A 14,462-nucleotide genomic window follows, 5' to 3' on the forward strand; every position below is an offset into this window, starting at 1 on the left:
TCGATTGGGTTGTTTTCCGTCAAATCCTTCGGTTAAGAAGCTTCTAATCTTTCCCAGGATCGCTATGCCTCGATCCTCGCTTGATTCCGACTCCTAGAACTCGAGATTCCTTCAAAAAGGCTTCGAATTGTAAAATAAGCTATCGGGAAGGGAGAGAGAGATTTTCTAACGTACGTTCTTATCTGACAAGCTACTTCAAGCTTAAGTAACCTCAAATAAAACCTAGTGCTCGGGGTCCCGAAAACACCCCCAGGGACATTATAGTCAAAACTTCCAGAATTTCCTCCTGACCTCAAATACTCCCAATTTATCACCAAATAACATTCTTATTACCCAATAATCGACCCCGTTATGACAAAACCGCTAATCAATAATCTAAGATCGTCTCATGTCGATTAGCTCGAATATATCTCCATAATAATAAAACCTCATTCACAAAGTACAATATGCACCCAATTTACAAATATGCCCTCAATATGCCAAATTACCAAAATGCCCTTATGATTATAAATACATCCATATGCATGCATTTATCATCATATAATAGTATAATTCACATTAACATGCATATAACCATTTAATACCATGAAAAATCAATTATGGCCCTCCCGGCCTCCTAATCAAGGTCCTAAACCCTATTAGGAAAATTCGGGCCATTACAACTATCCCCTCCTTACAGAAATTTTGTCCTCGAAATTTACTCAAATAGCTCGGAATAACAATTCCGCAAAATAGACTCAAATTCCTCAGGTGATTTCCTCGACCTCACTGTCTCTATAGCGTTATCCAAAGTACACTCTGTTCAACAGAACCTTATTACTTTTGTCACAATCTGAACTGGCTATTCCTTACTGGAATACTTAACCTCAACCTTCAGATTCTTATAACTCAACTCATAAGTTCGTTTAACCCATGTCCACTGCATGGAAGTACATAACACACTGTATACAACTTCCAGTGCCAAAGACAAGGTTGATCCAAAGTCACCCTATCCAGACCTATTCAGGATTCAACTACTGAGATGAACTAGGGTTTAGCTTGCCTTAATTCCTCACTCCTTTCCATGGTGATACTTTAAAGAAGATACATTCTTCTTCCTGGAATTCCACATTCCTACTTTTCAATTAAGTAAAACTTTTCCATTTATTCTGAGAAGTGAGCATCCAAGCTTCAATCTCTAGCAATCTCATTAATCCCCTAAACCCCCTCAGGATCCAGATATATATATTAACTCATTCATCTTATAAGATGTTCTTCCAATAATAATTGGATAACCCTCTCTCTCTGATTTACCACCAGTCTGAGAGTAATAAACTGTACTGGATCACTCTCTTCCTCTCTCAAAGAGGTCTGAATGCTAGACAGTTGTATTATTTACTCTTTCCATCAAAGACATACTCTCTTAAAACATTGGTCCACAATGTCTCATTGCCAACTCATACTGGCCCACTAACATGGGCAATCCCACCGCAAAATCCATCACGATGCTATCCTATTACCATTATAAAACACACAAAGGCTACCATGGCCGCACTGATTCCAACACTCTGATCTGACCTGCTATTAGGCTAAGAACTTTACCACCCATTCCATCACATCCCTCTCCATCTCAGGCCATCAATGTGAAGCTTTCATACTCTGTCACATCCCATGATGCCTGATATTGCAATCCCTTAGCTAATCCAGCTAAGATTTCCATTCAATCTTTCCTTATCCGTGGTTCACTTAAACATCTTTCTTTTTTATCTTCTCTGAGATAATAATCTCAACAATAAACTGGCCACCTGGCCAACCAGAAACTCTACTCTAGCTTTAGTCAAATACTTTAACCATCATGTTGCTTAGGCAATTACTTTTCTCCGTCACTGAGATGTCATAACAACCTCCAAGCTGATTCTGATCTGCAAGAAGACTCAGAATTAATTCCCAAAGCATCTAAAATATTCTTTTGAATGCTCTGTTCATTTGATTCACAAACACTTGGCATTAAACCAATTCTCAAGACATATTCAGCACTCTCAGTGCCCTTCTCCAATTCGATCACAATCTCCTATATCACTTCCTCTCTGATCCCTAACTGGTCCTAACCAGATCCAAGATCCATCTTAGAGAATTCCAATTTACTCAATACCTAAGCCTCGAGTTCTCACAAATCTACTAAGCCATTCAATACAGTGCCCCAAATCTGAATCCATTCCTAGCACCACTCTATCTCTTCCACATAAGAGAATCCTGGCAAATCCCCTGGAAGCACATCCAGGAACTCACAGACTAGTCCAGTCTGTCTTGATCTCACTGGCACAACCTAGGTGGTATCCACCACACTAGCTAGGAGTTCTACGCATCTCTCTGCAATAAAATTCTAGCTCTCAATACAGATGTCATCAGCATACCAAAGCTATGCTCAACGCCAACTGCCACAAGGCTTTCCATTCTCAGATCAAACCCAAGCCAGTCATAACCAGCTTTACTCAAACCATTGAGGAGTCTTTTTTTATCACAACTCCCATTTATTTCTTAAGTCACCAATACAGTATCATCTTCCCATCACAGCATGACCATGTGATCTACATGTCCTCCTTATACTTCCATACATACAAAAAACAAAGGAACAACATGGCACCAAAACCAATCAGCATAACTCAAAACTCAGAACTAGAAAACTAACCTGCCACTCCTGAGGAACTACTCTCTGTCTCAGACTCTGACTGCCTCGGAATAAACACTCAAGCTGTAGTCGAGCTGTCTATCCTCTTTTGCTCAAGCTCTCTTAGCCTTGGGCAATTCTTCTTGAAATGCCCAACCATGCCACAAGCAAAACATGACCTTGCTCGGCATTCTCCCAGATGATGCCTCTTACATCGAGCACATTCTGGGTAAGGCATCCAGCTTTTCTTCTTGCTTGTTCCAATAAATGGAGATACCACCATCTGAGCTCCATGCTCCGTGGCACTCTTTTTCTCATCTCTTATGCTCTCAACAACAAGAGCCTTCTCTACCACCTGATCATAGGTAGAGATTTCATGCACTGGGGCAACTCTAATGCCCTGAGCTATTCCAGGATTCAATCCTTGAACAAACCTTTCTTTCTAAGCTACATCTGTGGGTACCATGTCTAAGGCAAACTTGGTCAACCCATTAAATTTATTAACATACTCGGTTACTGATGCCTTTCCCTGAACGAGATTCAGAAACTCATTTATCTTGGCAGTCTTAGCTACATCACAGTAATACTTTTCATTAAACAGCTGCCTAAATTCTTTCCAATCCATCACAGCTGTATCTCGTGTCTGGGATACCACTTCCCACCACGTTCGGGCATCATCCTGCAGTACATATGTCGCACAGATCACCCTATCATGACCTACTAGCCCCATACTATCAAGAATGGAACTGATCATGCCCATCCATTGCTCAGCTCTAAATGGATCTAGGCCTCCCTCAAAAACTGGAGGGTAATACTCCTGGAATCTCCCACAGAGAAATTCCCATCTGCTCTCAACCCTAGGCTGAGCCAAACCTGGTGCCACTCCTGGCACAGCATAGGAAGAGGTACTCCCCAACATATTTTGCTGTTGCCTCAGACACCTGATCTCATCCTCATGCCTCTGCAATCTTGATTGCAAATCTGTGACTATCTGGTGAAAAATCTGAGGGACAGATGAAGAACTCAACCCCTGGCTTAAATTCCCAACCTCTGAATAACCACCACCAGGCCTCATTATCTTCCTTGGATATAAACCCGCTGTTTGGATCTGCAGTCAATAACTTGACCCATTAATCATGATGAGCATATCAAGAGGTTTTTTCCCCCATGGGATCAATCTTACCGCATCACAATAAAAAATCACTTGCTGTGCTAAAACATGCCCACGACATTCACACATCAATCATGTTCCCTGCTCTTTCATCATTCACACCATGCCTTAACTCCAGCATGCAAATATCACAATTATATAATCATGGAGCAGGTAATCAAAGGATCATGTTCATAAATATATTCACGGAGCATATAATCAAATAGTCAAGAGCCAAGCTCTATCAGAATCTCATGCTCCCTAATGAAATGTGCAGGTAAAGCATTCACAATCTATTTAAGCAGCTAAGCACATAACCATAGAAATAGTTACAATTCCTTGAGTGAAGCTATTTTCAGTGATGAGTGTACATGCCTAGCTTGTCTTCAGGAACACATAAACCTTGGCATGCTCTGATACCAAAATTGTAACGCCCCAACTCCAGGGACCGCTACAGTGCACATTGCAAACAGTGCTAAACTCGCTAATCGAGTCGTTTGGCCATAAACGTGTAACTAAGTGTGATTAGCGGTTTAGGGATTAAAAATTTCGGTTAAGGTATAACGTTTCATTAGAAAGTTTACTTTATACATTGGGATCCCAAAAATATAATTTCAGAGTCTATTACAGGAAAATATTTACAACAGGCCGTTCTAAGCAGCAAAACAGGGTTTAACCCTAGTTCCACTTTCAAACCTCGCCCAAGTATTGGTCGAGCAGCTGCATATGTACACATCATCACCTAAGCTCTCCAACTCAAGGATGGTCCAACTTTCTTTTGCCTTTACCTGCACCACACAGCACCCGTGAGCCGAAGCCCAGCAAGAAAACTCATATGCTCATAAACAGTCATTTCACGATATCAAATCATATCTGGCATGCCTAGCAACCATAGCTCTATTCAGCATGCAAATGAGTTCAAACAATGCTGGGGTATCCAGGATAAGAAATCCTGCCCTTCTGATTGGAGGACTATCAGGTCAATCCTAATCAGATAAGTGTCTTAACGCTTAAGGTTCTGGAAAACCATGCTGAGTGACTGACAAGCACGTCACTGTGGGGCCAGTGCCCATAGCCATGTGACATAATAGTCATGGGGCTCGCTGGCCCTGGCTCTAAATGGCTAGCCCTTGGCTAGACAAGCGCTTGAGGCCAGTGCCCATAGCCATGCATATGATGATCAAAATGATCATACAAAGCTCATAGCTCTGATCAGATAAGTGAATATCACTTGAGGTTCTGGTAAACCATACTGAGTGACTGACAAACAAGTCACTAGGGTCTCAGTACCCATAGCCGTGTAACGACACCGTTACCTGGGCTTTCCTACAATGGCTCTTATCAAATGAGTGACTGCCAAGCATGTCACTAAGGGCCGGTGCCCATAGCCATGTGACTTAACAGTCACGGGGCTCGTTGGCCCTGGCTCTAAATGACTAGCCTTTGGCTAGATAAACGCTTGTTTATATTCATCGAAGTTGGGGTTGGTCCTGCATTAATGATCTTTGAGTCATTCAATGCAGAAGGTCGATTTGATCTAATCGACATGGCTTGCGTGGAACACGCTAAGGCTATCCTGACTAGTGAGTCAGCCCAATGTGACCAGTGTCCAGTACCACTGCCGAACTTGACTAGTGAGTCACAGCTTCACAGTTGATACTAACACCTTTGCCAAATCTGACTAATTAGTTAGTACCATGCACAAGTAAGCAATGCTATCAATGTGTATCATATGCCAATTATCCAAGAGTGGGGCATTCAGCATGCTTACCTAACAGTTACCAGCATTATCATGATCGTACACAAACACAGAGACTCAAGCTCTAACCAATCCCATATTCATCATTCATGGCATGCCCTAATCACATGTTTCTCGTGCATCACATGCATCACATTTAACCAACTAGCATGCCTCAATAATAATCATATGCAAATGGGCAAAATTTCCAAGCATTCAATATGCTATCAATGTTTACATTTAAACATCCAACATGCATCAAGAATGACTATGCATGTCACACATGGGGTGCAGTTTTCTTACCTCTGGTCCGAGCGAGAATGACCCTTGAGAATGATCGATCCTTTAATCCCTTTGCGGTCACCTAGTCATAACCAAATATAATCTCCAATTAATGAAAATCAACAATGATAGGGTCTTGGTCTAAACCCCACTCTCGGGACCCTAAAACATGCCCACACGGTGAGTAGATTCGATCCCGGGCCTTAAGGATTGAAACCCCGAGCCAAAAACCCTTAAAAACACTTAAAACAGGGTTCTAAAGAAACAGGGAGCGCTACAGCGCTGCCCTCCTAGCGCCCCAGTGCTCTACTCAGAACCACAACTGCCCAACCTCCTCTGCAGGTAGCGCTGTAGCGCCCTACACTGGGCGCTGTAGCGCTACCTTCAGCCCAGAAATTTCCTCCTTCGATTCTGCCATTTCAAACCCAAATCAAAAGCTTCCAAACATCAAATTCAGTCCCAAATGAACCTAAAAACCATCCTCACATGGCCCAAGCATCACAACCCAAAGAACTCTAGCCAAAACACCCATCGAAACTCAACTTTCCAACTCAAAAACCAGTGGGAACTTAACTAAGAAAACAGAGTAAAAGCTATAGTTCTAATGGTTAAAAACTCACCTCAATCTCAACAACACACCCTCTTCAATGGTGGAGCATAACCCTAGCTTGGCAAAGCTTTTTCCTTGGCTTAATTCCACAAAAGAAGCTTGAAAATCCAAAGAGAAATGAAGGGGAAAACCTATCGGGAGAGAAGGAGAAGGATACTCTGTTTTTGCTTCTCTTCTACAGCCTTAATGGTTTATATAAATCCTTTAGGGGAGAAGACCTAAATGCCTTCAAGCCTAAAATAAAACCTTAACAGCCACCAAGGGCAAAACTGTCCTTTCGCACCTATTTTGTTGATCACAATTAACACTCTCCAATTCCCGCTATTCTCAATATTCTCAGACACCAATAATCCATATCCCATTACCCTTTAATTCTCGGTAATGCTCTAATCATTAAAACCATCCCGAGACTCACTCCGAGCCCCGAACTTAAACTCGTTATGACTAGACCGAACACTTGCATTTCATGATCGTCTCATGCCGAAAAGCTCGAACATATCTCCATAATGACGGGATCTCATTCACAAATCACAAAATGCACCGAAATTCACAATTATGCTCTAAACCGCCCAAATTGCCAAAACAGTTTAATAAACAGTTGTGGACCCACATGCATGTATATAACATCATATCATAATATAATTCACATAAACATGCATATAATCATTGAGTAGCATAGTAAATCAATTATGGCCCTCCCGACCTCCTAATCAAGGTCCAAAACCTTATTAGGAAATTTGGGGCATTACACATGCACCATGCGACTATCACAAGGCTTTCCACTCTTAAGCCCAAGAGTTACTATACTTTCCTTGCCATTTAAGATTGCTCCATAATTACTTAACCAATCCATACCCTGGATCAAACCAAAGCCTATCATAACCAGCTTTATCAAAATCACTGAGGAGTCCTTTCCATAACCCAAGCCATACAGATACTTTCGTCCAATATGTAACTTATGTCTATATAACGATAGCATATTCAATTCGCATCTTTCGAATTTTGAATCAAAATCATAAATCAAGCAAATAGGCAAACATTATATAGATTAGAATAAAGAAGAAGAATCAATAGAACATCATAATAACATTAAATAGAAATCCAAGCGACACATAAACCCCTAGATAGAGGATTTAGTTCATAACAAACATAACTAAAACAACAAAATAATTATTCAGAAAAATAAAATCCAAAAGCTTGAAGAAGAAATAAAAATATGAAATTGCAGAAAACAATGTCTCAGAATCAGAATTGTTCTCTAAATTTGTAATAAAAAATATGACCTCCGTAATTAAAACCTAAAGTCTAAATTTATATTAAAAAAACTGAATTCTTCTTTGTTGGCAAGGCGGGCCGCGACTTGGCCCTTCTTAGGTCGCGGCCCGTGTCTTTTTTAAGGCACTTCAAAATCTGGTTTGGTCTTCAGGTGCGAGGCCCTCTTCACCCAGGTCACGACCTGCGTCTCCATGCGCCTCTTGAATTTGCCTCTGTTTCTTCTAGCGCCGCGACCCTAATTCCTTTCAGTAGGTTATGCAACCTCTAACTTTACTAGAGTTGCGGCCCTTAAGCCCATGCTGCAACTCTTATTCTATTTTTTTTTCTTCTGATTTTGATCTTTTGAAATCCTTCCTTCATCAAAAACTTCTTGTAACTCATCCTTAACACCAATTTGAGTCGAACAACCACCAAAAGTTCCATTTTCCACCATTTTTTTTTCTTTTCGTGTTATTCAAAACACCAACCTTCAACAAAGAAAAACACACGCGTAATCTTGCAAAAAATAAACATAAAGACTCAAGATTACCACAAAAAACACATCCTAAAACGACACTAAAATGGAGTTATCAAAATCCTCCAAACTTACTCTTTACTCACCCTCGAGTAAAGAACACAACAATAAACAGACTCGACTAAAACCTAAACAACAAAAACAATTGAATCAAGCCAACAACAATTATTCAAGCCTCAAGCTATGATGACTAACATACTTATATAATCTTCAGGAAAATCAACTTATAATCCAGAATTTCAGTCAAAACATTCTTCCAATTGACTTAAGTCCAAACAAAAATAAAAGCTCTCAAAAATCATGATTAATAAATAAAATGCATTCGAATCAATTCATGCTCACCAATTTTTTTCATTACAATCAATTAATATCATTATCTCATAAGCTTGCTATACTTACTAATCTACACTAATGTAGAAAACATATGCTTAGAAATTAATAGGACTTCCACAACTTATAATTGAATGGCTTAGGTAAAGGTAGATGAAAAAGTCATTTAGGCTCAAATATACCATAAGCACACAAACCAATCAAACCAATTTTGTATCAACTTGCAAACCCCAAAAATAATCCCAAATTTTCTTACTTTGAGAGAAATTTATAAACTGATTTTTTTTTATTCTAATGATACAACGCTCCCCCAAACTTATTTCTTTGTATTTTCAATTGGAGTGTAGTTCATTTTCACTATACTTTTCTTTTTCTCTCAATTTTTCTTCTATTAATGACATAAACTTCCACAAATAAACCCCCATTACATACCATCCCCCAATCACTTTTCATATTCTCATGGTATATCAAAAGGAAAGAAAAATAACAAAGTTCTCATAGGCACAAAATAAGTGTCAAACAAAGAAAAAAAATCAAATTAGGCTCAAAATCGGGTAATTAGGGATTTAATAAATCAAACTTGGCTTGAAAGGCTCAAACGCTCCAAAGAATTGCCTAAATCATCTTCCTAAGCATGCATCATCTAGGATTTTGTCTCAAATAGCAAGCAAACAAGTTCTAGGATAAAAATATTTTCATAATTTATTTTTATTTTACTACATTCAGCAAGCATAAATAATATTCAATCACATACAATTTATTAAAAATCATGATTAAGCTCTCAATTATTTAAGTTGACAAACTAAAAAAAATGGAAAGAAATATTCAACCAAGCACACGAATTTTTATGGCTTCATTCCCATTCAATTTATACATCACATCACATCATTCAATCACATTATCATTGGCTAATCATTGTCAATTTGATTGAACTAACACTCTAAACAACCTAGACAAAACATACCAAACACAACACAACACAAACAATAAATTTCTTCCCCCAAACTTAACCTAAACATTGTCCCCAATGTTAAAATAAAAGTTAAGGAAAAGAAACTTACCTAACACCTCAGACTGCTTAAAATGATACAGATTGAGATGATGAATCGGGAATGGGGAAAGAAATTTTTTTGGTTATCCCATAGTTCATTTTGTCAGATCCCGAAGTAGCGCTGCAACTCAAATTAGTCCCATATTTAATAGAAATTAAAATCAAATAAAAATAAATAAACAAAATACTAAAATTAAAGTGTTCATAATCGAAATAAAACTAATAAAAAAATGCAAATCAAAGATTGGAATGCCTCCAAATGCGCTGTCGTTAATGTCATTTAGCCGGACATTTGTTTTCTTTCATATTTCAACTTGGATCAAGTTCACCCCTCACATCCTTGAGAGCCATAGTGTCAAGAGTTAGTCCTCGTTTCTTGTTATTATAAATTGGTGGAACTTTACCCCGCTCATGTAACATTCGAATATTCTCACTAAAGAACCTTTTTAAACGATGACACACTTTTCGCATTCCAGTCTTAACCATGGATCTTTGCTTAGAGACTTCCAACTTGTTCTCTCCTCTTTTTATCACTTCAACTCTACAACAAGTTGGAACTTCTATTGCTGCAAAAACATTAAATATTACCTCCTCTTTTTGCACTCGCAGCTTTAACTCACCCTCTTGTACATTGATTAAAGCCCTACCAATAGCCAAGAATGGCCATCCAAGTATTATTGGAATATTTTCGTAACGCCCTCCTAATCCAGGACTGTTACACTATGTAAATAAAATTGTGTCAGACCTGCTAATCAGGTCATTTGGCTTAAAACGTGTAACTAAAGTTAATGACGAGAGTTAGGGTTAAAAAATTTGGTCATAGAACCATTGAATTTTATCCCAAAAGTTTTATATAACATGGGATCCCAAAATATTACAACTCACTGTTAAAAAGAGTAAATACATATCAAAAGTTACATCAGCCGGCCTAAGTGGAAAACCAGGCTGTAACCCTAGTTCCTCTGAGATAATCCCGGCCGTGATAGTCGGGCAGCCGCATATGTACACGCCGCCATCGAAGCTCTCCAACTCATGGCTGGTCAAGCTTTCCCTTTCCCTTACCAGCACCAAAAAGCACCCGTGAGCCGAGGCTCAGCAAGAAAACAGAACATGCAACAAAAGAAAACATAACTTTAAAATAACCATTCGATAGAAATCAATAACATTAATTCATAGCCAATAACATTTAAGTTCAATCATATGATCATTGGATCAACCTGGGGCCGCTGCCCTATTCAGTTTGCTTTTAAGCCACTTCTCGGGCCTATGCCATAGCTACGTGACCATAGAGTCACATGGGGCCTCGCCCTTAGCTCTGTCTCACTAGCCATAGAGCTAGCCTAACCCCCGTTGTTCACCTTTGGCCTTACAATCGATCAGCGTAATAATAGGTTGCTTGTTTAGGCCAATGCCTCTCGACCGGTGCACATCGCGCTATTGTTGTCCTTGACTCATAAGTCAAGCCCGATCCAGGATTACATACCTTACTTATAAGAAACAGATGTGGATAGGCACATCCCGACAATCAAGCACATATTCATGCTAATCATACAATCCCATTGAATAACCATTTCCAAAATACTAAACATATTCACATAAAGGGGCCACATGCCCTAACCATAGAATTCATGTAACGAATATAAGCACTTAAGCATTTATCAACAAGCATTTAGAACAATAGCCTAACATAACCAATCCTGGGGCCCAAGCCCTATCGTATTAATATACAACAAACGGGCCAAGCCCTAATCACATACAACATGTTCTGGGTGTAGTTTTCATTCCTTAGGTCCAAGCAAGTGCAAATAAGAACGACGATCGAGCACGATCCCGAAACTGAGCCCCTAGCGATACCCTAAGTCACAACCATAAAATAGGATTCCATTAATATTGAGCGATCAAAGGCTTCCGGACCAAGTCCTAGCCTCCGGGGCCTAGGGTTCCATCAAACCGGGTAGTTGAAATAATCCCGAGCCCCTAAGGTTAAGTTCTCGTGCTCAAAATCCCCTAAGAGTCGCAGCCCCATGCCCCTATGTCGTGGCTCGCCTCCAACCACAGGCTCAACCTCCCCAACCAGCAGACATGCGCCGCGGCCCAGCCATGGTGGCGTCGCGGCCTGCCCTTGCAGCAGAGCCCACCTTGGCTCCTAATAGTTCAGAGGGCCACGACACACCAAGAACAGAGCCGCGACACGACCCCTTCGAACCCGGAAAAACCTCCATTTCAGCAGCTAAATCCCATCCAATTTAACCCAAAATCATCCCAATAACATAATTAAATCAATACAATAACTCTAATATGTTCCCAGTAGCAAACCCAACAATTTACTAGTCCCAAAACTCATTAAATCCTTACTTCAATCTTTGAACTTCAAAGGCTCAAAACACTTAAAAACCAGCCAGAAAATTCCATAATTAAATGGCCAAAATTTATAATTCAAAGCTTACCTCACTGAAGATCGAATTCCCCAAATGCTACTGAATTAATCTCCAAGACTTTAGCTCCAATCCTTGTGTTACTAGCCCAAATCCTCCTTAGCTTCAATGGTTAACTTGGAAAGTGGTCTTGAGAGAAAAGAGAGAGTGAATAGAGAGAGAGTTGGTCTAGACCCAAAGCATCTAAGTGTTCTGTTGTTTTGTCTTTTGTATAACTAAGCTTATCTAGCTTAAGCCAATCCCAAGGCTCGGGGTACCAAAACGTCCCCGAGGGAAAAATGGTAATTGTTCCCAATATTCCCTCCTAAACACTATAACTTCAAATATATCTCCAATTATTTATTTCCATAACCCGATAACCCAAATAAATGACTATTACCCAAAATACCCCTTGGCTCGCCCCGAGTCAAGTATTGGGTCCCGCTGTGACTTTCCCGCTAGCTTGATCCTTAGGATCGCCTCGTGCCAAGTAACCCAAATAAACCCACATAACAATGTGGTCTCTCACATATATCACATATATGCACATAGATATACAATTATGCCCGCAACGAGCCAAATTACCAAAGTCGCCCTTCTAATAAGAAGCAGGCCTGTGTGCATATTTAATACCCCTAAATATGCACATATAGTCATATTATCACGTAATTCACATAATTACAATTAACATAGCAATTAAACACATATTTTCACATATTGTCACTCCGGCCCCCTAATCAAGGCCCTAAGCCTTATTAGGTAATTTTGGGAAGTTACAATTTTCATCTTTCTCCATATCAAGAATAATAAAGTCTGCAAGAAAGATGAATTTTTCCACTTTCACCAATACATCCTCAATCACTCCACGAGGATGTTTGACTAATCGATCCGCCATCTGCAAAGACACGACAGTAGGCCGAGCTTCTCCCAAATTCAACTTCTGAAAGATTGATAGAGGCATTAAATTCACACTGGCCCCTAAATCACATTAAGCCTTTGTCACCACTGAGCCCCCTATAGACATGGAATATTGATCTTTAAGCTTGGGAGGTAGTTTCTTTTGAATTATCGCACTACACTCCTCAGTAAGTGTCATTATCTCATAGTCCTCTAGTTTCCTTTTCTTTGACAAAATTTCTTTCATAAACTTCACATAACTTGGCATTTGTTCCAGTGCCTCAACAAACGGGATATTGATGTGTAACTTTCAAAAGATATCCAAAAATTTAGAAAACTACTTGTCAAGCTAATTCTTTTGAAGCCTCTAAGGGTATGGAATCTTTATATGGTGATCTATGCTTATATTTGGATGCTTCTCTAAGTTTTAAGTAATATTTGACCCACTCACTTCCTTCTCCTTATCAACTACTTTTGGCTCTTTTAACTCCTTGCCACTCCTTAAGGATATTGCATTGCACTGTTCTTTTGGGTTTACCTCTATAGTGCTTGGTAAGTTTCCTTGAGCACGGTTTGTCATCATAGTAGCCAACTGCCCCATTTGAGTCTCCAAACTCCTGATAGATGCCCTAGTTTCTGTCATGAACTGGTTCAGTACATCGAATTGTGCATCAGGTTGTTTCATATGTGTTGATTGATGTGGTATTGGCTATGGCTATGGAGGTGAGTATTGTTTCTGATTTTGAGGGAAAGGTTATTGCGCAGCTTGATTATTTGTCCATGAGAAACTAGGGTGATTCCTCCACCCTTGGTTATATGACATCGAAAAGGGGTTATTGATTGGTCTTTGAAAATTACTTATAGCTTGGACTTGTTCCATAGGTATATTATTCATATCCATGGCAGGACATTGATTTAATGGATGAGCACTCCCACATGCCCCACATAAACTCTGAACTTGCATGGTTTGAGCTGACAGGTTGCTTTGTTGTAACTGCTTCGTTAAAGCTGCCACTTGCCTTGTAAGCATAGAAATAGCATCCAATTCAATCATACCAGCCACCTTCTTTGTTTTTCCCCTTTCAGTTGGCCACTAGTTGTTATTCATTGCCATCTCATTTAGCAATTCATACGCCTCATTAGCACTCTTGCTCATGAACGCACCTCATGCTGCAGCATCTATTATGGTACGAGTAGTACTATTCAACCCATTATAAAAATTATGGACTAGCATCTATTTCTCTATACCATGACGCAGATACTTCCTTAGCGATTCCTTAAACCTTTCCCATGCATCATACAACAATTCCCCTTTTGTCTGGGAGAAATTATTAATTTCCCCTCTGAACTTTGCAGCTTTTGCTGGAGGGAAAAACTTTGCTAAGAACTTCTGGCCTAACTCCTCCCATGCTGTTATAGAATTAGCTTGCAGTGAAATTAGCCAACTCTTTGCCTGATCTCGTAGAGAGAATGGGAATAAACTAAGTCTAATCGCATCGTCAGTCACCCCATTCATCTTAAATGTTGCACATAGCTCCAAGAAATTGGCTATGT

General features: G+C 39.7%; 1 non-coding gene across 1 annotated transcript; it reads left to right on the forward strand.

Moving 5' to 3' along the window:
* The first annotated feature begins 14,152 nt into the window (after nt 1-14,152).
* LOC133802960 (small nucleolar RNA R71) lies at nt 14,153-14,259 on the forward strand. Its single transcript, XR_009877702.1, has one exon. It is a non-coding gene; the product is annotated as a small nucleolar RNA R71 (small nucleolar RNA).
* The last annotated feature ends 203 nt before the right edge of the window (nt 14,260-14,462 follow it).

This window comes from Humulus lupulus, chromosome 9 (assembly GCF_963169125.1).
Source record: "Humulus lupulus chromosome 9, drHumLupu1.1, whole genome shotgun sequence".
In the NCBI taxonomy this organism is placed as follows: domain Eukaryota; kingdom Viridiplantae; phylum Streptophyta; class Magnoliopsida; order Rosales; family Cannabaceae; genus Humulus; species Humulus lupulus.